General features: G+C 34.7%; 1 long non-coding RNA gene across 1 annotated transcript in view; it reads left to right on the forward strand.

Moving 5' to 3' along the window:
- Positions 1 to 16,432: 16,432 nt before the first annotated feature.
- Positions 16,433 to 27,571, forward strand: part of LOC126514326 (uncharacterized) — a 78,108-nt gene continuing 66,969 nt past the window's right edge. Inside the window, exon 1 of the long non-coding RNA XR_007595552.1 lies at positions 16,433 to 16,531. This is a non-coding gene — a long non-coding RNA (uncharacterized lncRNA). The remainder of the gene's footprint in view (positions 16,532 to 27,571) is intronic.

A 27,571-nucleotide genomic window follows, 5' to 3' on the forward strand; every position in this document is an offset into this window, starting at 1 on the left:
TGCATATATATGTGTGTGTATGACATATACTATCATATATTATGACTTCCAGTTTAGTGGCTTTTCTATGGGATTTCTTGAGTGCGTGAATTAGTGGGTCTCTCTGGTCCTTTCTCCTTCTGTTTGTTTGATTTGTATAATTTTGATGTGTTACATTTTGTTTTATTTTAGTAATTTTTTTCATTTTCCCTAAGATGCCTGTTTGTTTTCTAATGAGAGACAGAAAGTGAGTCAATAAGGATGAGATGGGATTTGGGAGAAAATAGGAAGGGTAGAGGGAGGAGAAACAGTAATCAGAACATTATGTATGAAAAAAATCCATTTTCAATGAAATGGAATAAACCGTTATAAGGGAAAAGGAACAAATTTATATCTTAAAATCAAAATATCTAATCTTTAATTTGGCAGTGAAAAACCTTTCTTTTGATGTTGAAAATATAGATAATCATTGCTACAATGGAGGGGAACAGAGAATATCTGTTCTAAGTCCTGGATTTAAATATAACACCGAAAGTTTAGTGTGAGTACAAACACACAAACATTATGTACGTGTATACATATTCCTTATTTATGCATATACACATATATAATAAAGATATTTTAGGTATATAATATATTATTAAATACATATTGTATAATATATAGTAGACATATGATAAATACATGTGTAATATATCTTGGTTATATATACATATATTTATACATATTTATTTATATATAGTGTAAAATAATTAATTGAACAAACTAAAAATGAAATTCTGATCCCTGAGGCCCATTCTCAATGAGATAGCGGTGAGTATTTTCACAGAAGATCAAGTAGCCTGTCTTGACTTTCACAGGATTATGTGCTGCTGTTAAATCTTATTAACACAGAGCTTGGCAAGAGCAAGGAAAACAAACGCTGGCTCTCTCAGGTAAGAATTTCCCTGCAGGCTTTGTTTATCAGTTATTCTCTGTAAAGCACCAATAAGTGGAAGATTTATCTCTCATGTACCTGCTCTCAAAAGATTGGCAGAAACCATGGTTGTTTTAAGAGGAACTTTATCTTCCTTGTTTGGAGATGCCTATGCATTCTTTGTATCGGCAGTTTTGAATGCTGGAGCAGCTTGTTTTCTGTGATTTCTGGAGATGTCACGGCATCTAAAATGCTCTTTTACTCTGATTAGATCGCCCTATGTCCAAGTCCCCAGTAACTGAGGGATTCCTATTTCCATAAATTCAATCAAATCATCTTCAGAATTTGCCCAACCCTAGAGTCTAGCAATATACAATCAAGTCTGGTTTTTTAACTACTCAATCTTGTTTAGCAAAACCTGATTAGATTTTATCATCCTACTCATTAAAGATTCCATCTGTTTAAGACCTCCTTTCTGTTAGAATAGAACTCATTTCTTCATCTATGCTTTCTTGATGGCTTATTCATTTGGGGATGGTGTAATTCAAACTGGGAGCTGCTTGTATTTTTATTTGATTTTAGCTTATTTAAATACACGATTTATCTTTTTTTCATTTGGAGAGATTAATAATATTATTCCTTAAATTCAAAATTCTAGACAGTTTGTTTCAGTTTTAAACAGTATGCTATGTCAAATGAAATGAAATCTAAGGTCTCTACAACAGAGGAATTAACAGATTTAGTTAAACACACAAGAATAGTACAAGGACATTTGAGATGGGTGATGAATATGCTTAGTTCCATTGCTTCAGTGACATGTCGTAGATATGTCCAATCACATTAAGATGTGCATATTAAATATGTACATTTTACATGTTTCTATTACAGTTTAATAAAACTTAGAAAATTACAACGAGTTTCAGATGTGTTGATTATGATAATTAGTACTAAAATACCTGCTAAGGGGAAATCTCTAAATTTAAGTAAAACACTTATCTGGAGGACAGATATTTTCAGGAAAGATTATGTCATAAAGGGAGAATAAAATATTTCTTAAAACAGTGTTTTTTAACTTGTGGCTTGTGATCCTTTTGTGGGTTGAAGTAGCAAAGATTTAATGTTTGGGATCACCATGATATGATGAGCTGTATTAAAATTCCTAGCATTTGGAAGGTTGAGAGCTACTGCCTTAAAAGGAGGTGTGCAGGGAAACCTGGAGCGTTATTAAAGGAGGCTTCTGTAATCAGATAACTGTGAAATTTGTAAATAAATCCCACACTTTCAAAAAAAGTTCTTAAGTCAAATTAGCCAATTATTTGGATTTTAAATAGCTTTTTTATAAAATAGAAATATTAATACAACTAGCTACTTCTCGGTTTAAATGTATAGTATGGAAACTCTTATTCAGTGGAGTATACTGCAGCTTTAGGTAAACCCTCTGCAGTTTCTCACTTCTGACTCTATCCCATTCCTATATTACTTGTTCTTAGTGATTCATATTTCAGTTGTATTGTATTTGCTTCTTGAGGGCGTTTCACTTCCTTAACCTAAAATCTTTCCCATGTCACATGACCAACCTTGTCAACCATTTTTTTAGCACACAGCCCTCTCTAAAAACTCCCTTCTTTTATAACAACATGATAAAATTTCTAGTTTCTATTCTTCAATCATCCGTCACTATTTGAAATTATAGTATTCATTTGTAGACATAGGTATTATCTTCCCCACCAAAATGACAGAGTACTGACAATGTAAGCTAATTCTATTCCTATCCCAGTATGCCCTTAAGTCCAAATAAATCTTTTTAACAAAGTAAGCAATGAATAATTATTGAAATAACAACTAACTTAATGAATATGTATAAATAGTTTAACACTTATTTTATATATTATTAATGAGTCTCTGAAATGAAACATCAATCTAAGAAGAATATAAATCTTTTAAATATCAAGACAATTTTATTTGTATTACTTAGATTTGCAGTATTCAAACATATTGAAGATGCAAAAGAAGAAAAAAAATCCCTGGCCATTCCAGGAGATGAGTAAGAAAAGTATAATGTTAAGAAGTGATTGGAAAATATTATTAGAAGATACACATCATTTAAATGCTACTCTTCTTTATAATTTCATGAGAGTAGTACTATATAAGTTATTCTGATAACGCTGTTAAAAAATAGTAGATAATGCAGTTCAATTCACAGACATGTTTTATATCAGTGAAAAAATTAAAACCAGTAAGTTTATGTTGATCACCAGTTATATGCATAGCATATAGAATGCAAAATTTGTTAACTTCTTCTTTATTCTTATAAAGCACACAACTTAGTAGAGAAAAAAAATACAAACAGTTGCAAAGGTGTTGGTGCCCTTGATTAAGAGACAGTAATTACTACTTGGGCTAAGGAATAGGCATGCTAAATGCAAGCACTCACCTGTCCTCCAAACTCATTCCCCCAGTTTGTCTCATCCCCAGCTTTGAAGCAGACTGCCTGCTGCAACCTCCCCTCCTCTTTGTCCCCGTGAACCATGCTCATCAAGATTTTTTCTTCCAAACTTCCTCTCCCCCATTCATCCTCTTACTGCAGCCTTCGGATCCAGTGTTTCCCAAAAGATACCCCACTCCAAACATCCCTCCTGCAACTCATCACTTTATAGTAGCCTCCAATCCAAGAGATAGTTCGTGGGAAAGCAAAGGCCTCTGCTGTCAGGGAAGAAGGTGGCCTAACTGGTGATTTTCACATCTCCCTCTTTGACTCTAAATATAATCCCCACTCTCACTCCACACTCTGTAACAGACTCTGCTACAACCTTCCCATCCTATCTTCCGACTTCCAGTGGTTGATAAAGAACAGTCTTTCCCCCCCCCGTCGTAATTAGGGATTTTATTGCAGTGAAGGGGCACCACGTCCATGGTAACTCTTATAAAGGAAAACATTTAATTGAAGATGATCTATATTTACACTGTCACAGGTTTATTCCTTTATCATCATGGTGGGAAACATGGCGGCATGCAGGCTGACATGGTGCAAGAGAAGGACTGTTTCCTTTACTCCACAACCTTCCAGCATCAGCGTTTTTGATTTTGGCATTTCTTATAGGTATAAGATAAAATCTCAAAGTTGTTTTGATTTGTATTTCTCTGATGACTAAGATTGTTGAGCCATTTCCTTAAGTGTCTTTCAGGCATTTTAGATCATATGTACTCACCCATGAGTGGTTTTTAAACATAAAGCAAAGAAAAACAGCCTACAAATCACAATCTCAGATAACCTTGACCATAATGAAGACCCAAAGAGAGACATACATGGATCTAATCTACATGGGAAGTAGAAAAAGACAAGATCTTTTGAGTAAATTGGGAGCATGGGGACCAAGGATGAGGGTTGAATGGAGGGGAATATGCAGGGAGGCAGGCATAGAAAATGTATATTTCAAAATCAATTAAAAATAAATAAAATAAGAGCATATATCAATTTTAAAAACAGAGAAAGAAATTTCTTAATGAAGGTACATGGGGACAGGTGTTAACAGAAAAGTGTGCAGGACTATGTAGATTTATAGTGGTTGTGAACCACCAGACACAAGCAGCAAAATGAGACCATGCTTACACAGTAAATAAAAAAGCAAGAAGAGTAAGATGGCTTAGTGGGTAAGAGCAAACACTTGCTGCCAATCCAAAAGACTTGAGTTCCATCCCTGGTGCCCAGTGGTAGAAGAAGAAAGCTGACTTCATACAAGCTATTGTCTAATCCCACATACGTTCATGGCAAATGCTTGTGAATCTGGGCACAAACAATGAATAAATGTAACATAGATAGCCTACCATGACAAAAAAGAAGCATTTTAAGGTTTCTAACCCAAGGAATTTCAAAAAATTGTTTCCATTTCCCAAATTTTGCTTTATTAATATGACTTATTTAGTATAAGAACAGTCCATTTTTTCTTTTACCCTATCAGGAATATATATCTTCTCTGAAATTAATCTTTGTGCTTATGGAGAATAGTAGTTGCTGTAGCCTCTTCTTAACACCACCACTAATTTATATTAATTTCCCTGTGAATTACAAAACATCCCTTTATATTATTATTTCAACTCTTCTAAGAGAGAGAATGCAATGTGAAGCCAACTGTGGCTCATCTATTTTCAGTGACAGGTTCTGGGACATTATGACAAGTGCGCATAGATGACGCCTTTAGACATTCCTGTAAGAACAAATTGCACACCTATCAAATAACTTTATTGAGCCAAGCCAAAGAAAGATCAAACAGAACAAGATTTGCAAGATGTGAACAAAGGAAAATATTCATGGGAACCGTTTTTAGACTATTCCCATCTGGCCCCTGATACAGCAGAAAAGGCATCAGAGACTGTAGCACTGTTTGGGGCATATTTTGTTGGCAGGCACCTCACACTTGGGGAATTTTATTTTATTTAACGGATGTCAGAAATCAAAGGGTCTGCATTATCACATTTTACAGAAGTGTAATTTGGAGCAACAGCTGCTAGCCTCTGCACACTGTTGGTAATTCTGCTTCTTCCAAGGTCCGCTAGGCGCTCATCTTTGATTCCTAGGATTTTATTACATGTGCTAAGTAGATTATGGGAGACGTGCAAAATGGAGGTCTAGTTTTTGTACAGAGGCATTCTACTCAGAATAGCACCTGAATCTCAGGACTGTTAGATTTCCATAGCTGTTTTTAAGAACTGTATAACTGATACGTTATGTTAAATGTTACTGCCTTGTTGCCAATTATGAAGAACATGTTTCAGATTGTTATTGTCTATTTTAAAACTCTTAAAGTATTTTATAAATTAATTGGCTTTTTATTTCTTGTTTTAACTGCCTCTGACAACCTGTTATACAAATTAGTAGATATGTGTTCAAGAAAAGATTGAACTTTGCAGCTTCCACTCTATAAGATTTTTTTCTTTTAGCGTCTCCCTTTCTGCTTGCTTTCTAGAGGGAAATCACAGAGTCAGTTTACCTGGGGAAGTTGACCTGAAATTTAGACTGGTTGAAATATCCTCCAGTAAAAAGAAAAAGTTCATTTTATATTTTTATTCCATATTCTGTAAAATTAATTGTCTAAAATATGTTTTAAAGAATCTAAATTTCATTTACATTGCATAATCACCCAAGTGGCTGAGAAGGGTTTCAATATTGTTTAGGTAAATTAAGATTTCAGGATTTTTGATTCTTTGGAATTGTATCCTGCATCTATAATTTTCTTCTTTAGTTTATGTATTTCCTTTATTTTTGCCAATTATTTTCTCAGACAAAATGACCTGATTCTAACACTGCAATGGAGAATTCAACTATGAACTTTATTTCCTTTTCTCATGAAAGAGGTGAGGAACAGAGGAACATTTAGAGCGGAGTAACTTATTTCAAGTGAGACATTCATTGGAACATGAAACACACACTTTGTTCTGCCTTTGAGTGTATAGTTCAAAAAGAGATGCTAAGATCACAGATTTTCTAGATGCATAGAGTTACATCTGTGGAATACAGAGAGAAATGAGAGTCTGTCCAGCATTGTCGTTGCATCTTTTTAGTACATTGCTTGTTCATTCTTAGCGTCCTTACTCATTAATAATATATATTAAATAAGCAAAAATTGAGAACTAAATCTTCAAACCATCTTACCATTTTGTAGACAACTCTGTTATTATAATAGCAACTATTCTTCTGAATTAAAAACAAATATGTATAAATGTGTATGTTTTCATGAAGTCTAAACTGTTGACTGGTGTATAGACTAACCTTTTCATTCCAAATTTAAATTTGAATAATTGAATTATTTCTATATCTTTATTATGCACACTTTATAAAGAATTTTTTTAGAGTACTGTGGTTTTACCTCAAGGTAATGAACAACTCATACATTTGCTAGTGAGCTTTGTGCATAGCAATTATTAACATATGATTTCATTCTCTCAGTGACTCATTTTTAACATTTGTTCAGTTAGAGAAAATGTTGACACTGTCGTAAATTAACTAATAATCAATTAATTTTAAAACAAAATAGATGTATTTATCGTATGCTGCATGTTCATTTGAAATACATACATTATTTTTTTTTAAAATGAAATGTAGTTCATTCATATATTCCATTATCCCTCTTTCTGGAAAGTGTCTTGGTTTGGATGTGCATTCAGAAATGTAGTACAGATGCACAAGAGATTTTTATATGCCTACAATAAAGAGGGAAATCCTGTCCTTTGTAATATAAATGTACTTGGAAGACACTGATGGTTGGAATAGAAATTTTATTTTTGTCTTCATTTTCATCATGGTATTTGATGAAATGCATCAAAGTACAGAAAGTGAAATTTAGTGGTAGGTCTTTTGATGATTATGGTCTTTATATTTGTGACGAAGTACAAAAAACATGAACTTTGTTATGTATTTACCTATCAATTTTGCATTGAATTAGTATTTTTTCCCTAGTAAATTGTAAGAAATGTCCAGTTTCTCAGAAGTAAGTCAAGTGTGATTAATTTGAGCTCTGAAAAAATTGACTCCAACAGACTCCTCCTAAGAGTGACTGACTCCCAGAAATAGAACAATGTCAGTGGTGAAATAATCAGTAATAATTACAGTGTTGATAAGGCCAATAGTTTCTATTAAGCTTTTTTTTTACATTTTATACTATATTAAATATGCTCTCTAAATTATATGATTTGACTTTTATTTTTTTTTTTTGCCCTCTGAAATGGATGTAACAATTATACCCACTAAGGAAATAGTATATGCAGAAGTTAAGCTATAAAAATCAACAGTAACCATATCTACCCATATAACTATCTGTTTCCTTAAATGTTAAAAATGAAGGGCAGGATAATATCTCTGTAGTTAATGAGTTGTGGCCAAGCCTGAGGTTAGGAGTTTGGTCATCACTTCCTACCTGGTCATGGGAGAAAACCAATTTTCTCAAGATTTCCTATGACCTCCTAAACCACACACACTAAATAATAAACAGATACTTTAAAAGGCACTGTAAATTAAATTAATTATAAAATATATTAAACCATAAAAATAAAGAATAAAAGAAAAACATATATATCTTAGCTACTGTTCTATTTCTGTGGCAAAATACCATGACTCAGGCACTTTTTAGAAGAAATCATGTATCTGGGACTTCCTTACTGTTTCTGAGAGTTAATCCATGCTCACCATGACATGTCATTTCCTTCATTTCCTCGCCAGGCAAGTAGCTGGGAGCAGTAACTGAAAGCTTACATCTGATTGGCTAGATGCAGGGAGATGGAGAAAAAAATTGGTCCTGGCTAAGGCTTTTGAAACCTCGGAGTCAAAGCCTAGAGACACACTTCCTCCAACAAGGCAGCACCTCAAAATGCTTTGCAAAGAGTTCCATTGATTAGGGCTATGCATTCAAGCCTGTGAACCTATGGGGGCATTCTCATCCAAACCATCATAAGAGAGATTAAAATCTATGAAATATATAAGTATTTGCTATTTAATAATGAAGATAAAGCAAATTGATTTCCATGAAAAATACAAAAAAGACTGACCAGATTAGGCAGTGAATAGAAATGCAGACTCTAAATATAATATATAGCAAGCAAGAAAAAAAAAAGGGCAGTGCTTTCAAGAATGGGTTGAAAGAATTGCAAAGCACAACTGCCATAGTCTTCTACCTATTGGTTATTCTATACTCAAACTTTTTAAATGAAGAGACAAAGGACGTTTTTAAATGATGAGAGAAGGTGTTAGTTGTACCTGGAGTTGGCAAATTATTATTTCCTAAAAATAAATAGAAAACTAGATGTAAATCCCATTAAAAACGTGGGTAGAGGATGACCAGAATAAAATCATAGATGGCAAACTGCAAAGTCATCAATGTCTATTCAGGTATGTTAAATGGTTAGTATTATCATTTGCCTTTACCCACTATTAGCCATAAAGTTAGCAAAGGAAGTTATTACACAAATAGTGCTTCTATTAGAAAAAGCTAGAAATCTCACAGGTTTCTCTGAGAATAAAAATACTCAGGAGCATTTGTTAGTAATTATAGTCTCACCAACATTGAGAAAAATAACTACAAGCTCCAACCTGTATAGAGGAGAGTGGCAGGCAGCTTCCATCACTGCCCGCATCTGTAGGCAATGATCGGCTTACTAGATTTTCTTTCAGTGAAATTTATTTTTTCCATGTACCAAGAAAGCAGTTATTAGCTATCCATCACACTTACAGCTTCAGGCCATCCCATGATGCATAAAATTATCTAGCTCAACTTATTCCTGGACAAGCCTTATCCAGTAAATGATTAATGTAGATGAAGGAAACTCTGGGCAGTTTGTCCAATTAACCAAAGCACTGAAGAGCCATTTCAGCTCCAGAATTATCTGAGGGGTTGCTTTGGAGTGATAGTGGCCTGCATTGTGGCTCGGTGTTTTTTTCATTGTGTATGCTTTCTTTCCCTCCACTCATACCTTAATATATTGCCTGCACGTTAAATTGTGTAACTGAAATAAATTATAGGGATACTCAACCAGTCTGAGAGCAGTGTCCATAAGTGATCTGAGCATGCTGCATAGCCAAAAGTACAGAATTGGTCCTGAATATAGTTGTTAATCCTGGCAGACTGTAGCAAAGAGACACCAGAGTGGTTTGCTCGTGCATGTATCATTGGATACATGAGTTGCTATTCTCAGTTAGGTACTCAAAAGCATTCATAAAGTACATGAAAAATGTGATGATATAGGCAATGGTGAGAGCCGGCTCTATGAAAATTGATAAAACTATGGGCCTATTTATAGACTTTTTTTTTTTACTTCTACTCCTTGACATTGTAGCCTAAACTAGTTTAGGTAGCATAATTGGCCTGGGAGGGATGATTCCATTCGAAGCACAAAACATCCACTGATTCCTCAAGGATTTAACACTTCTTACACACTCAAAGTTGATGAAAAAAGTAAGAGTCACTCAGTTGTTACCATGAACAAATAAAATTCCTTTAAAATAATGTGGGTAGGAAGTATAAGCCAGTGCTATCTTCAAAGGTTAATAGTCAATTTAAATTACTTTGGACTACAAAGAGTTAGTTTACAATCCTCAGAGATGTAATTCTGGGTGTTCATGCCTTTGGTAGATAAGCTGCCATGGGTCTTGAATTAATTCAGTTCAGGAAATAACCAGGCTAGCTAAAAGATAAAACAATTATATTTTTATTTATTACAAGGTGAAAATTCATGAAACAGGAATGAGAAGTCCAAACTCAGCTGTGCTGCAAGGGAACCACAAAGAGAGAATGCACGTGGTCCATACACTGTTTTTCTCCAGGTCCCAGAAAGCCACACCATAACTTGGTCCCACCTCTTAAAGATATTTGGTTGACAAAGACTCCCCATCACCTCCCCCTTTGTCTAAATAAGAGCTACCCAAACCCAGTAAAAACTATATACAATAAGAACAGATATCAAGTATAAAATTACAATCAACGCCAACAATATTAAGCAAGGAACACATGGAACTGTTTTAATAAATATTATATTCCAAAAGTCTAAGTCTTGCATCAGAAATAGGCTTGACTAAAGCATAAGAGGAAGGTAACTGTGATTATCTAATCTCCAACCCCATTGAAGGCCAGAGAAGGGAGATATTACTTGAGTCAAGCAGTATATGATGGAGACAATTGGCTACTTGAGCAATTACCCAAAGTAATTTGCAGTAGTGAAGCAACCAACATTTGTTAAGGACTAGCATACCTGACAGACCATTTTTAGAACCAGGAAAAAGTTTAGAACCACCTTACCCTGTCTTAGCAAGGTTTGGCAGTTCTTTTCCTTGAGTCCCGCATATCCAGTCTGGATACCGTGTACTTTTGTCAGTGGTTGAGGCATGAGCAGTTCCTTGCCCAAAGGCCAGTTGTGCCAAAAAAACCAAACCAAAGCAGCAAAAAACCTCCAAGTGGAGTGCCTTTGGTGCTCAACATTCTCTCAGGAATAGATTTGTGCTGTCAGGAGTAATCATGTCTCATGTCAACAGAACCCTAAATTATTTAAATGCCGTGTTCTACAGGTCCTTGAAATTTTTGAAGATTACCTATCTAGGCAGAATACAATCTCTATATATCTAGAGATTCTAATTGATTTGACTATATGTATAATAAACATACATAACTATTGACCTATAGTATTTAATACCTATATAACTTAAAGATTAAGACTTTATTTCAGAATATTTAATAGTCTGTAAACAAATGTGCAGCAACTGAAGACAATGACCTCAAAATGTAAACAATGTATAAGTATCTTGATCAGAGGTAAGAACAGAATATAATGCAATATGGAAATATATTCTAAAAGTTGTATCAAAATACAAAATGTCTTAAAGAGAGGTAGAAACATGCATTATGCAATCTGAGAGAATACCTTTGCATAGGTGTACAAATATTGTAAACAGGAATAACAAATATAATTTGAGCTTATATAAATATATAAAAATATACCAATGTAAATTATCCATAAATAATAACTAACAAGTATTCACTCTATCACCCACTGATATTATTATTAGTGTGAATAAATTCACACTAAATTAGCTATTATCCTATTCATTGTTTTTTGAGCCTACATGGTTTCACCCGGACCCTTCTACCTTATATAAGTAATAATCAAATCCCTTCACATTGGGGGCCAACTGTTGAATTAACTCGGTTTGGGAAATAACCAGGCTAGCTAAAAGATAAAATAATTATATTTTTATTTATTATAAGAGAAAAACTCACAAAACAGGAATGAAAAGTCCAAGCTCAGCTGTGCTGTGAGGAAACCACACAGAGAAAGGGCACCAGGGCCGCTTGCTGATTTTTTCCACATCTCGGAAAGCCACATCGTAATTTGGTCCCACCTTTTTTTTTTTTTTCGAGACAGGGTTTCTCTGTGGCTTTGGAGCCTGCCCTGGAACTAGCTCTGTAGACCAGGCTGGTCTCGAACTCACAGAGATCCGCCTGCCTCTGCCTCCCGAGAGCTGGGATTAAAGGCGTGCGCCACCACTGCCCGGCTTGGTCCCACCTTTTAAAGACAATTGGTTGACAAAGATTCCCCATCGTGTGGGGACATCAATCTTCTTTCCCCATGCTTTTGCTGAAAAAGAAGCTTCACTAAAACCACGAAATAACTGTAGGAGACAATAAAGCAGCTAAAAGGATAAACTGGCAGTGTGTATCAAAGAAACATGTGATAGTACTGTTACCGGTGCTCCCAGAACACAGCTTAAGCTGGTATTCTCTGGAAAGATTACCCAGGTTTCCCTTGTATATTGGGAAATGACCACTACCTACCATATTAAGGACATAAAATTATAAAACTCTGACTAAATTGTCATATGTTACTTAATACAAAGAAGACTTAAATATGTATAAATATTGGTGAAAATAATTGGCTAGATAGAAATTTCACACACCAGAGTTTCATACCAAAAATTTGGGCCATGGGCCAGTGAGATACCTGAAAGGGCAAAGGCACTGGTCACCCAACAATGTAACATTTGAGTACAATTCTTGCAACACATATCAAGTTTGATTATTTTTTTGATTTTTTTCGAGACAGGGTTTCTCCGTGGCTTTAAAGCCTGTACTGGAACTAGCTCTGTAGAATAGGCTGGTCTCGAACTCACAGAGATCCACCTGCTTCTGCCTCCTGAGTGCTGGGATTAAAGACGTGCGCCACCACCACCCGGCTCACATATCAAGTTTGAAGTAAAGAACTGTCTCCACAAAGTTGTCCTCTGTCCTCTACATGTGTATTGTGTTACACATACACACACTCACACAGTAATAATAACAACAACAACGACAATACTAGTTGTTTCCTATTGGACCATATATATAAAAAGATAAAGTCGAATATTTTTTTAAAAATAATTACCATTTTCATATCAGAATTTCTAAAATAACATCTGTAATAGAATAATTTCATTATAATTATTTAATATCATCATTTGAATTCTTTGACTATCACAGTAATTTGATATTGTCATTGTGTATTCAGTAGGATCATCCTGCCCTCAAATTCAGATATCTGCAATATAAAACATGACTAGGAAAGTACTTGTATTTTTTAAACAAAATTTCATTGTGAAATTTTGACTGATCTAGGTCATGGTTACTGGCAGAACCTTTAATTGACTCAAGGCTTTATAGAAAATGCAGTTTCTTTATGTTGTCTGAAAACAAAGGTTCTTCTATTTGGATCACTGGGGAATGGGGCTGATTTGGATATGTGGGGATCCTGAGTACCTGGCTCTCTTCCCAGCCACTTGTTCTCCTCCCTTCTGGTTAGCCCTGTTTCTGGTTTGGGAACTGATCCCATCACTGTTTCATGCCAATTCCTCCTTGGGTCCAGCTGGCCCTGACTCGTTGTGGCTCTAGCTGTTCCAAATTTGCATGCCAGATTAACTCTTCTATTCCAGTGTGGTTGGTCAGAGTTATTTCACCTTTTAGACTACACTGAAATTCACACAAATTAGAAATCTGAGCGTAGCTGAGCAGAAGTGGGATGGGTAACTGGGTGTGTACTTTAATCCATCAAAATTTGTGGTACATTCATAATAATATAGCAGATAGCCTTCCTTTCCTGAAAAATTTTTGTCATTTGTTTCCATTATTCTATGTTCATTTTCGCTGCCAAAGGTGTGTGTTCAAATGATGTTGGGTCCCTTCAGGCGGACTGCCATCACATAATATTCCCAGTATTATATATTTGCAATTTCTGGAACTTACTATGGTAGACAGCAATTTTTTTGAGTGCTAGTTTATTATCGAAGTAAATAAAAATGCTAATTTGTAATTGAGAAAGCATCTAGTGCTTATTTTTCTTACACCAGGAACTAAACTCCAATCGTAAGCAGGCATTCTTTTTTATTAAATAAAGAACAAAGCAGTAGATAGAATGACACCCGAATTTCTTCTTTTCTATTGGTATTGAAACTATTTAACCAGAATAAATCAGTTTTGGACATATGGTATCATTTATCAAAACACAATAATTGTACAAATACAGTTATTCATTTCAATTATTCTAAAAATTCACATTGAAACACAAAGCTTATTTCTGTGACATAATTATAATGTAAAAAACCAAAACAAACACATAAATTAAGTCAAATGATTTTATCTAAATATACTGTATTAGTTTAAAAAAGCAGCTGTTTCAGGACAGTCTAAAATAGATTAAATATAACTGTATCAATTTGTAAAATGAATATATTTTTGCCCTCCTTGAAGCCAGGATGAATGCACAAACAACAAACTCTAGCAAATACCAAAGCAAGAATTTTCACCAGCCATTTCTAAACTGCACAGTTGGTCACAAATTTGTCAATTGTAAAAGAATAATGCCTACTGTGATTTCCACAGTGTTCCTTAATAAGTGTCCACTAAATCAATTGACAGCTATTATCTGCAGTAAATTCAGCTACTTAGAGGTGATATCAATCAGACCTGATGAAGGATGTTTTTAATTCCAGCACTTGGGAGATAGAGGTAGGAGAATTGATGAAAATTCAAAGCCAGACTGGGTACCATCATGAAACCTTGTCTCAAAACCCACAACCACAAATAAACTAACAAATTATATAAAAATAAAGAAGTATTTTAAGAACTCACTAATCCACTCAGAATCTCAGCATGAACTGAATCAACTCAGGATGGGCTTGTGCAGTGTTTCTTGCAAAATGTCAAAAATCTCATTGTATATTTTTGTTTATATATCAAAATTTAAACATGTTTTGTGTTAAAATTGTGATATTGCATACCTGATCTACTAATATGGCATAGAACTTAAATTTCTGTTAGTAATACAGTTATCTGTTAAGCTATCCTAATACTAGATGACAGTGAACCCTAGTATTGGTTGGGGAGATGGAAGGAGGCCAGAGTCAGTATGTAATGAAAATTGCAAGGCCACACTCTGTTACACATAATAGTTGTCATAAGTATGTCGGAAATCAGAAAATAGGTCTATAAGAGTTGCTGTGGTCATGGTGTCTCTTCCCAGGGATAAGCCATTTGACTAAGGCAGAAATTGATACCAAGGACTAGGGTATTAGTGAGATAGGCCTGACTATGTTTTTGTTTAAAGGAATGTGGAGCAATTGGTGATTTTAGAGAGGAAAAGTATTGAAAACTTTAAGATGGTTAATGGGCTACCTAGTAGGAGAATGGAAGACAGTGATCCGAAGTGTGATTGAAACTGCGGAGTTTCAGATGGATCGAATATTAGTATGTGGCTTAGAGAAAGTTCTTGAAATATTTTAACGAAGAATGTGTCTCCTTTTTATCCCCGTCAGAAAAGTTTGCCAGTGAATAAATTGAAGTTTTGGATTAATGGCTTTGGCGGAGGATATTTCATAAAAGCCCAGTAAGGACTGTGTTGCCCTGGGTGTTAGTGATCAGTCTTGTGCAGATCTACAATGAAAAGGAGCAAACCGAGAAAGAAAAAAGAAAAAAATACAGAGTTTGAGGAGAAATGGGACACTGGGAAATGGAATACAGCTATGTCCTGTTTTCAAAAAGATAAAAAGATTAAGGAAAAACCTGATGCTAAAAGAATAAAGAGAGTGGTGACATCAGGGCAAGACACTACCCAACTAAACTTCCAGCTTGTAAAAAGGAATTAAAGAAAAGCTTAAGGCCAGGTGTTTCCTCTCTCTATTCTAAGCACTGCAGAGGCAGACACATTTCTGAGGTCAAGACCAGCTTCGACTACAGATAGAGTTGGAGGTCTAAGCTTAGGCAGTGAAAGAAACCACCAAAAACCAGAAAGCTGATGAAAATACATTAGAAACTTGGGGGCCATGTTCAAGCCCTAGCAAACAAAATACCTTGACAGCTTCAGCCATGCGGTTCTGGTTTCAAGGGAAGGATAGAAGAAGGGATGTATGGAATCTTCCTCTTTACCTAAGGAACACAACTGAGGCTGGGCACGTGTCAGTGAATGCTCTGCGTGGACGTCTGGAGGAGGCATTGCGTGAAGCTCTGAAGGCAATATTTGGATTGCTTTAGAGACGCCAAGGTGTTGGAGAGGCCAGAGCTGCGAAATACCTGCCAAGGAAAGCCGCAGAGCGCCTTAGAACCAGAACAAGATAAAGAAGTGTGTTGCAGTTAACACAGCTGAAAGGAGTTGGCGATCTTGAGAGTATTTTGCTTTCAGACATGGAAATGAAGAGCCTGAAATTTGTCTCTCTGGTTTTCAGACTCACTTCAGCCCAGCATTTCCTCGTTATGCTCCTTCTGCTCCCTTCTGGAACGGTTATGTATGTCCTGTTCCATTGTATCCTAGAAATATGTGGTCTGAATTTTGATTTTTAATTTTACATGGGTTAGAATCAAGAGACTTTTTTGAGTCTCAGAACAGACATTGAAATTTGGACTTTTAAACAGTGTGGGGATGATGTGGGAAGGCCATTTGTCAATCTGTTGTTTCATTGGTTAATCAATAAAGAAAACTGCCTTGGCCCATTTGATAAGCCAACCCTTAGGTGGGTGGAGTATACAGAACAGAATGCTGGAGAGAAGGGAAGTGAGGCAGACGTTATGCCTCTCCTCTCTAGGACAGAGGCGAAGAAGCTATGACCCAAGATGGACATAGGCTAGAATCTTCCTGGTAAGCCACTACCTCATGGTGCTACACAGATACTAGATATGGGTTAAAGCAAGATATGAGAGTTAGCCAGTAAGAGGCTAGAGCTAATGGGCCAAGCAGTGTTTAAATGAATACAGTTTGTGTGTTGTTATTTCGGAGCAAAAGCTAGCTGGTGGTGTGGGAGCCAGGCGGGACGAAAAGCAGGCCTGCTTGCTCCTCACTACATGGAGACAGTGATAAACTATGGAGAATTTTGAGGTTACACTGAATTCATTTCTGCATTATAAAATGGCTTTAAGACTATGGGGGCCAGGAGTGGAATATGGTGGTTTAAATAAGAATCCCCCCCATAAGCTCGCTTTTGGAGTGGCTTTAGGGATTGTGATATTGGGACCTCGGAGCAGTGTGGTCCTGGTCAAGGAAGTTGTCACTAGGGATGTGATGTGAGGTTTAAAATGCTCATCAGAGCATAGTCTCACACTGCCTGTTATCTTTAGATCTGAATGTAGAACTCGTGATTATTTTCCAACAACACGACTACCTATGCACTGCCATGCTTTCCACCATGATGGCAGAGAACTAATCCTTTGAAACTATCATCAAGCCCCAGTGAAATGCTTTTAATTTTAAGCATTGTCATGGTCATGTTGTCTCTTCAAAGCAAGAGGACGCTGACTAAGACAAGGTCTATGAGTGAAAATTGCCTGGTAAGTTTGACAGAGTTTTATGTCTATTGCTCCATTGGCAATCTGCTTCCCCAAATCAGCCAAATTTTTAAAGTTTCATGTCATGAAAATCAGGTGCATTTTAGTCTTAGGAATTGATGAACATGTGCTTCTTTCTGGGGAATTTAGGTCCTCAAAAATAGACAAATGACATTCAATCCTATAAGATAATGTCTGTTTAATTTTCTCTAAACTTAGAGATCTTTGGTAATGGTAGAGTCTTATATCCTACGTACAGCAATATAAGAAATGACCTTCCTATATTTTAGTCAACCCAATTTTCTTTAACAACTTTTATTAAATATTTTAAAAATACAGAATTTGGTTTTACTATATATAATAATAGTGATTCATTTATATTTTATCAAATATTTGTGTTTTTTTGAGATAATGTCTCACTGATGCACTGGCTCTGAGTGCCCAGGATCTGGCTAAATAGACCAGGTTTGCCTCTATTGCACAAATAATTTTTCTATTGTTGTAGTGCTGGTTTTAAAGGCATTTGCCACCATTGCCAGCATTTCTCTAATGTTACTGGTGGGTTTAATAAAACTTCTGGTGATAACATTCAGTTTGGGAGAAACCTTCCTTTTATTTATTACCACATGTGTATAAATTTCTGCTTGAAATCACTTATCCCTTGAGGGCCCAAGGCACACTGTGCATGTCTACTCTGTATATAGTGAATCTCATGCATATTAGAACTAGTTTTTCTGTCTTGGAATCCTATGAATTGGTGTACCTCATACCTCTTCAAATAGGGACACACCTTGATTTTGATTTTTCCTGCTCTTTTCTGCTGTTGTTTATATTAAACACTGATAGATGAAAAGTTTCAACTCATTCTTGCAAGTTTTTGTGCTTCCTCAGTAAGTTGTCTACACTCTACCCAAACATTAGCAAAGAAATAGAAGGCTAAAAGGTCCTTCTAGTTACATGGCTACCCTCATTATGTTTTCTCAGCTTCTGAGAATTCCAGCTGCAAAACATTATGAAAATGCGATTGGGTTCAATTATTTTTCTTTGGCTTGTGTAATAAATGCATTATTTCATTCCTCTCCATAACACTCACTAATAAAAGTACTTGGATTTTCAGCTAATAATTTTTTTCTACTTAACTTTTACTTAAAATTAAAAATAAAAAAAAAATTTGTGGCTTCTTTATTGCCACTTTCCAGATTTCTTTATTCATTGCAGCTGATGTGAAGAAACACCAATATTATATCAATAAATATAAATTAACTTTATATATCAATATTACATATACTATATGATCCATAATTATTACTTAACATCCTTATACTTGCAGATGGTGTATATTTAATCTCAACACTGAACAGGAGCAACCTGCTGCACAATCTAAGAATTTTGCATGTTTCAGTGCAGTAGAGTAGCAGAGTTGAAGTTCAAAGACAAACGCGATCATACTGACAATTTAACTGCTTCTCTCATAAACTGAGAATCCTCTATTATACCTCTCTGCAAACATTCTTCCTTTTGAAAATTAGCTATTCAATAAGTTACAGATGATTCTATAAATTACAGATTCTATTTAAGTGTATTTATTTTGCTCTCTCCTGTAAAAATATCAAACAAAGGAAGAAAGGATTTACTTTTGTTAAGATTACAGAACATCAGTTTGAGAAGGCATAGTCACGGGAGCATGAGGCCCTTAGTCACATTTTCTACAATTCTGAAAATACAGAGATGAATGTCAGTGCAATACATAGTTTGTATTTTTTTTGCTTTCTTTTTATTTATTCCAGAACTTACGTAGTGCCATCCTCATTCAGAATGAATCTTCTTTCCCCAGATCAATTTATCTGGAAATGTTCTCAAAGAGGCACCATGGATGTATACCTAAGTGATTTTTGTCTCATAGAAATAAAATCTAAGCAAAATTATAGACCACAGTTAATCAAATCAAAGCAGGATATTCAGAGACAACATGTATGAATAATTTTGTACTTTTCTTTTACTCGAGAGAATATTTAAATATTAAATTTAAAATTAAGTATTTAAGTTAAGTATCTAAAGTTTATCTGTATCTCCACACCTGACATGAATTAATGTAGAAATCAATAAATGGATTTACTATAATTTGATATAAAATTACTTTTGGGAAGTGTGTTTGTATTTTTGTGTGATTTTGACTTATTTGTTTAAATACACGAAGATTCCTATTGTAGAATACAAGGAGGAGTTCCGAATTTTTCAGGCAGTGATGCTGTATGTAATCCAAACACATTAAAACGACCAAAGTTTTTCAGGAATGTGCCTTAGATTTCAGCGATACTATGCACAGAACTCCCAGGCAATTGTTCTGTTGATAATTTAAATTGCAGATGCTACAATTTCCTTTTAAAGTAGCTTTTCTTTAGTTCAAATGTTCTCAATGTGGTCTCTTATTTTCCAAATTTTATGTTTTCACACCTGGACTGATATATGAATACATATTGATTTCCCAAACAGTAAGTATTCTGTGACATCAGAGAGCTATTTGAAGGAAAATAACACCATACGTTGATATAATAGCATGTACAAAGATAAACATTATATTTTGAGAGAGTTTTGTGTTCAAGGTCTCCAAAGATAAAAGGAACTTAGTTATAAGCTGATGTGTTGCAATTTTGGTGTACCAAAATATCCCAAGCTGGCATTCCTACTTTCTTTTCTCACATGTTGGTAAAATACAGAAAAACAGAAGTATAAAAAATAATATATAGAATCTAAAGTTCTCACTGTAGCATTGGTGAAACAGAAGGATAAAAATTGCTTCTGAATATGCTGAGATGAGTATTCATGATTATAAAGCTTCTCTGGTAAGCTTTAAAAATATATGCAAGGATATATGTTATGAAGAATTTATACCAAGATGTTAAAAGTGATTTAAAAATCCCAGTAAAGGAAATAACCCTAATCATCCACAATAACACTGCATTAATTATTGATAAATCTAATCAGTAGTCTGAAATTGCTCACATTTAATATTAATCAGAATAGGGAGATGAATTCCTAGCATGCTGACATGCTCTCTGTGCCTCTGACAACCTTTATAATGTTATTATTTACAGGCTTCTGAGTTGTTGGCTGAGTCAAAACCAGAAAGATCAGATCTTTCAAAAAAAATGTCTTCATTGAGATTGGGTGTAACTTGCAAAATAATTTCATCAAGTCATAAAATCTTGTACTTTCAATGGATTTTGTTCTAGAATTCTTCTTTTTTGATATCAAATTATGTGTAATTTTCTAATATTTTCTCTATAGTTATGTGCAGAAGTAGTCATACATTCAGAAAAGTATAAATGCATTTGAATATTTATTTTCTATGTTTATTTTATTTTATTTCTATGTTTGCATTTCTGAATTCACTTCTATAAGCTAGTTTGCAAAAGGGAAGAGAATACATACATTTTGTGTATGCATCTGATATGAAAATCAAGGAGACAGAATTACATTCTGAAGAGTAGTATAAAGTATTAACATAATTCAGCTTAAGATAAGTCACTTAAATCCGAGAGCATTTCCAAAATCTTCCTGTGTTAGTCTCCACATTTAAAACTGCAGCCTACTATTAGCTGGAATTTTCTTAGTGTTAAACAACACAACATAAATGTATACATATACATATATGCACATATACATTCACAGGCAAATATGCATACACACATACTATATTCATTCTTTTATTTTTATTTTTAACTATACAAATTTTATTCATATTAATGTTGCCTTTTAGAACTAATTTAGTGCTATAGAATGTTCTAATGTATACTTATGCATATTATAAAATTCATCATTTAATTTGCTGGTGGAAATTAATTTCCAAATTCCTGAAATATCAAATACTTCTATTTTAGGTATTCTCATACATGTCCATAAGATAAGACATTCCAATGTTTCTCCAGGGCAAAAAAAAAATCTAGAAAAAAAGTATATTTTGTAACACTGTCTCAGCATCACTAATTCATTCTTAAAAGCCATGGTACTGAAATGTGCTCCCATTATCAAACCACGTGCTAAAGTATGTTCCCATTATCAAACCATGGTGCTGAAGTGTGCTCCCTTTACAAAGCCATGGTGCTAACATGTGCTTCCATTATGAATACATGTGTTAAAAGTGTGCTCCCATTATAAAGCCTCGTGCTAAAGTGTGCTCCCATTATAAAGACATGGTGCTAAATATGCTCCCATTTTAAATCTGTGGTGCTAAAGTGTGTTTCCATTATAAAGGGATGGTGATAAAGTGCGGTCCCATTGTAAAGCCGTGTGCTAAAGTGTGCTCCCATTATAAAGTCATGGTGCTAAATATGCTCCCATTATAAAGCCATGGGATAAAGTGTGCTCCCATTATAAAGTGATGGTGATTAAGTGTGCTCTCATTATAAATACTTAAAATTTTCAGTTTATTTGTTTTCTTTCAGCATGGCTTTTTGCTAGTCTGACAAATTTAAACAAGAATGAAAGGGAAAGAAAATCATCAGTAATCAATTAGACACAAGTTTAGTTCCATTCATAAATGTCAGCTCCTTCCTTGCCTCTTGCCTCTCTTTTTTCGCTGAGAGTTTTCTTTGGAAGTAGTACCAATGTAAAAAAAATAGAATAGATTTTAAGGATCTACCCCATTCTCCTTCCTTTTGAATGGCAGAAAGTAAAGCAAAGCATGGCCTTTTCTTCTTTTTTCTTATTATGGTTATGGCCTCCATATAATGTGCTATAATCCATCATCGAAAGTATCTGGGTTCCTGTTAGACAGTTAAACTAATTAAAATAAAAAATAACAATCAATCAAATTTCATGGCGCCTGAGAATGAGTATAATTAAAAGTTTTTATGTGTCTAAATATAGTTTCAGTTGCTTTTATCTTATATTTAAGCACTTGGCACACACTGGAGTTGCTACAAAGAGATCATGTTATGAAGCCTATTGGTAAGATATCATGGATGTCTAAATGGAGTTCTCTGATTCACACACATTCATAGTAAATAAAAGGATATAGAAAAGGTATCTATCAATCTTTTTCCTTCCCTTCTATAAACGTCTCTGCTGTCTTAGTTGAACAAGCTGGAAGCTCAAGATACAGTTGGATTGTGTGATTAGGTTTGCTTTTTAATTGTTCAGTGAAAAATTTCAGAGACCCATGCAAATTTGAAAAGAGGTATTACAAAAGAGAGTTCACTTGAGTTGTATTTGTCACAGAGAGAACGGTTGAAACATGAATAATGGGTGGATGTCCATGGTGTCTTTGAGTTAATTGCCTAGTGTCCCCTCTTTAGAAATACGTGTAGCTTAGGTTTCCAAGCTAAAAGTTGTTAGATTTGGGGGTTATTTAATAAAATTATTTTCATTGTCTTTCCAGATAGTCACCCTCCCTTAATAAGGGAGCACAGTTAGAGAGAGAGAGAGAGAGAGAGAGAGAGAGAGAGAGAGAGAGAGAGAGAGAAATAGACTAATTGATTTTCCTATGACACTTTCTTGATAACTAGATACATATTAGCATTCTGGAAAATTTATAACTAAATCTTCAATGCCTGAAATATGATTCTTTTTAATGTTCATCTTTCCCTACCCCCAAAAGAAACCTGCTAACGATTGCAGAACATAAAACAGATAGCCACTTTATTACCAACTTCTTCAACAGTCTTTATGAAAATTCTGGGCGGGTCAGAAACCCTGGGTGGAGAACTACAGGAGATTCTAAAGGAACAACGACTTACTTTTCTGGGTTCACAATCCTAAGGAAGACCTAAGAAAGGAGAGCTAACTTCACTGAGCCAAGGGACATAAAAGGAAATAACTGTCTCCCTTTTCTGAGTAATTGGTCCCTTTGAGCCTAACTCTGCACAAACCAGATATAATTTCAAAAGAAGGTACAAAACTCAGTGGGATACTTCTGGAGGTAATGCGAGGGGAAGGGTAGGGTGAGAGTGGGGCTGGAATCCTTGGAGAATTGCCTGTCATTGACACGGGGGCTCTACTTAGTTCCAGGGACATTTTGAACTCTTTTAAAGTCTTTTATATAGAGATTTTACTACTGACCCCAGTTTATATAGAACCCAATTGTACAAATACCTGGAGGATAAATTCCCAACCTCATATCTCATTATCAATGCTAACAAGCAAGTATAAGATGCTACTGTGCCTAAAATATAAGGTATAGAGTTACTCAGAAATGTAAATCTATCTACTATCTAGTTGTTCATTATAGAAAAAGAATGAATTTTTAATTGGAACACTTGATTTGAAATTTACCTATTGCTCTCCCCCAATAATGAAAAGAAAGGAAATACTTGTTAAGTATTAATCTAATATAGAGTAACATGCTGACTAATATGAAGGATACAATCACAAATCAGTGATCTATGCTTATGATAATCCTCAATTTCAATGACATAGGTATAATGACTGGAACACTCTGACATAAATGTGTTAAGTGCCACAATATTGTAACATGAAGAGTATAAGATTGATTTAGTGTGGTGTTTCAGGTAGTAACCTAGGCATTAGACTAAAGTCTAGAACCTTATTTTTTTAGAAATAATCAGAGTCTTCACTTTCTAAAATAGACTTTGTATATATCCCTAACTAAATTATGCTTGTACATTTACCCACAGATATTTATTTCTGCAGGCCTACTGCTCTTTGAATAATCCTTTAGAACAGATGGAGAATATTACCAGAAAGTACAGTTAGTTAAACTACAGAGTTGTGGTTCTCAGTCTCAGTAGATACATCTACAAAACAATACCCACAGTTAAGGTTCAGGGAACATTACAGAAGAAGGGCAGAAAGGTTGCAAGAACCAGTAGATAGAAGACTTTGTCGTGAGACTTCATGTCTCCTACTACTACTATCAGAAGGAACACCCTTAAAGTCTCAGCACCCTGATTGTTTAAGCATTAGCTGAAGAACAAGTGAAATACTGAAGCGGATGGTCAAAGGACTAGATGTCTTAAGCCCACATAAGAAATTACAGGAATTGAAGGAATTCAGAAAGTGGGAGAATTCATCCTCCTCATGAAATATATTACCAATTGATTATCCAAATATCACATAGTTAGCCCTTAAAACACACATACATAATACATATTTACATACATACTTACATAGTACATAAATACATACATCTCTAATCAGTTTATTTAGTGTCTCTCTTATGTACCTGTATTTAGGGCTGTAGTTAGGATTGGATAATCTCTTAGGAGGCTCATCCCTGGAGGAGACTGATTGCCCCTCCTTCAGTAGTTGTACTTTGCTTATAGGTCCCTATCTAAAGGTAGAGCCTTGTGAATATTTTTTCATCTCTATCACCATGTTGATTGATTTAAAGATACTGTCTAGGAGAAGGCATCCTGGTTCTCTGGAACTTTCTATCTTCCTACCCAGTCCAGTTCTGCAATGTTCCCTAAGCCTTAAGTCTAGGGCTGCTTGCAAATACACCAGTTGGGTTTAAACACTCCATCATCACTTTTCCTCCGTACTTTAACAAGTTTGGATCTCTGTAATATTCTTCCTCTGCTACAACAGGAAGCATCTTCAATGAAGAATGAGAACTATATTTATATATTGAAAAAAGACTTTTATTTAATAAGATGTTATTTAACTCCCAAATAACAGTGCCACTATTCTTTCATTGGGGATATCTTGCCAGAACAATCATTGCTGTGGTGCATGGACTTTAAAATAAGGTAGGATTATTGACTAACTTTCTCCTTTAGGAGTTTGTATAATACCTTTGGAAACTATGAGACCTCATCCCCTTGAAAGAGTTCTTCAGGTCACTTCAGCTTGATTACTCCTTGTTCTGTATCAGAAGGGCCTTGTTTCTTTAGAAACAGGGTCTTATTTTCAAATTCTATAAGGTACCAAAGGCAATGAGAATAGCTTATATTCTTGTTTTTCTTCATTACTATTACTTTGTCTTTTTGCCATGTACTGCTTTTCATCCAAATTTTTACAAGTGCCTTTGGTCATTGTGTTTATCACAGCAACAGAACACAAACTACTTAAGTGTGAAATAAACAGTAACACACAACAAAGCAGGCAATATTTGTGCCCATGTCTTTCATTATTATGTAAACTGCTCCATACATTATGTTTGGTCCTGGCTACATCTTCAATTTTATCTGATTTCAATATTCACTGTTACTTTTCTACTGTACCTTTTTTTTTTTCTGATTCTCATGTAGTGACGTAGTCTTATTCCATTATTATGAATCCCATCTGTGCTAATTTTGTGAATTTGTAAATAGGGAACTGTCTTTTCGTGTTATGTGTACCACAGATCCAACTTTCACTTTGTGGGCTCAGAAATGTGGTAGTAGTCATTTTTCCCTAGGTGGTTCCAATGAGACTCTTCCCCAGTGCTGGATTGCATTTATCCATCCGGATCCTGCTTTGATTCCTCCTAAGACTATTCCCCGTAGAAGCAAAGCTTTCCTCTATAGACTGCATTACCTCAACTTCCAAGCCCTGCGGTTTTGGAAGCAGAGTGCAACTTCCTGAAAGTCTGCAGAGGAAAATGTATTTGAGACTCAATATCATAATTTTCTAGATGAGAAAACTGTGTCATGCTTTTGCATTTTATTACATATGCATTGAAAGTGCTATATCCGTGAATTCCCTTGCATGCCATATAACTCATATAGAGAAATTCTGAACCTATCTTTCCAAAAGGTCTTGCTGACTTAACAAGTCATAATATACATTGTTATCTGATTCCTAGAGGTAAGAAAGAACAAAACACTTCAGATGTGTCTTTAGCGAATTTCCCCTTTTCCTTAAAGCTTTCTCATGCATATGGTTAGGGATATGATCTACTTTATGATATTAAGATGGCCAAATTGAAGCTAGATGTGTGAACATCCCCATTAAACTCGAGCAATCCACACTCTTTCCACAAAGCTATCTATAGCAGCAGTCTTTTTCGGTGTAGAATTCCATAGAACTTACCCACCTGTATCAGAATTGGAACTCAAGAAGAAAATTATATTCATCTTAAAAGTGGAAAAAGAGACAAGTCTGTGGCTAGCCATTAAGCAATTTATCTTATCTAGCTAATAACAAACAGAATGTGTATGAATTTGTAACTATGATACTCATAAATAACACGCTTATCCTTTTCTATATCTTTGGGAAAATAGTAGGTTAAGTTAAATTGTCAAAATGAAATTTGAGAGAGCTCTAGATGCAGTAGCAATATACACTGCTTATCTTCCACCAACGAGAAAAGTCCGTAGGTTGAATTAATCAGAGTTATTTTTGTTATAGGCTAGAGAAATTAAGCAGGAATGAGTTTAAGTAGGGGGTCAAAATTCAACTTAAAGACATCAAACTCCAGAAATTCATGGCAATGTTCCAAATTCATTCAAACAACTAATTGAACCAAGGAGAAGAAAGACACAATGATTTTTTGTACCGTATTTATGCTTTTTTCTACTTACTAGTTTCTGTAGCTCTCAAAAGGGCCTCTTCACAGGGCATGGGACATTCCACTAACATTTCCAAATCAACACCCTGAAGTTTTTCAACAAAGAGAGATTGAATCTTTTAAGTTTCCTTTTAGTCCAACTAGACAATAAAACCCATAAAGCTTTAAAAGGTTTGGATTAGAACATGCCTTGTGTTTGGATAGATTATTTGTTTAATTCTTCGATTAGTGTGAATAATGATTGCAAATCAAGTGCTTTTGAAAATAGTAAATATTATTGAACAGATAATATTGACAAGACAGTAACCAATGTTCTAAATATTCTTTAGACAATACCAGTTTATTTTAGAGGTGACATTCTCTATTGAGATCAGTTACTTGGTATTCTGGTCTTGTTCAATATTGTTACATAGCCAAACACAGTAAAGTTTCTATATTTACTCAAACAAAGTCCCTTTCCTGATTAGGTACTTGTTTCTCTTATTATTTTTATATGTAATTAACTGTCTTTGTATAGCACTTTCTTATATTCAACCACAAATTTTAGGAATACTCAGATCCTCTGATTTCAGGACATATGCTGCTAATAATATTTTTTTTATTTCCAAAATTTCCAAAAGTATGCAACTTTAAAATTACTTAATAGACATTAATTAGCAACATTTGGATAATCATGAGTGGATGTGTGTCTTTAATATATGCTTTGAGTGTCTGTGGATGACATTTGGGGTACATAATTCATTGAATACATTTTTATTATAAATGAAAAAGAAGCTAGTCATTAGTTGAGAGCATTTATGAGACTTATTATAAATGAAAAATAAGCTAGTCATTAGTTGAGAGCATTTATGAGACTTAAAATGGTCTGCATATTGTCCATCCTGGGTAAGAATAATATCATGAACC

This window comes from Alexandromys fortis, unplaced genomic scaffold, assembly GCF_014885135.2.
Source record: "Alexandromys fortis isolate MF-2015 unplaced genomic scaffold, M_Fortis_MF-2015_v1.1 scaffold_17, whole genome shotgun sequence".
NCBI classification, from domain to species: domain Eukaryota; kingdom Metazoa; phylum Chordata; class Mammalia; order Rodentia; family Cricetidae; genus Alexandromys; species Alexandromys fortis.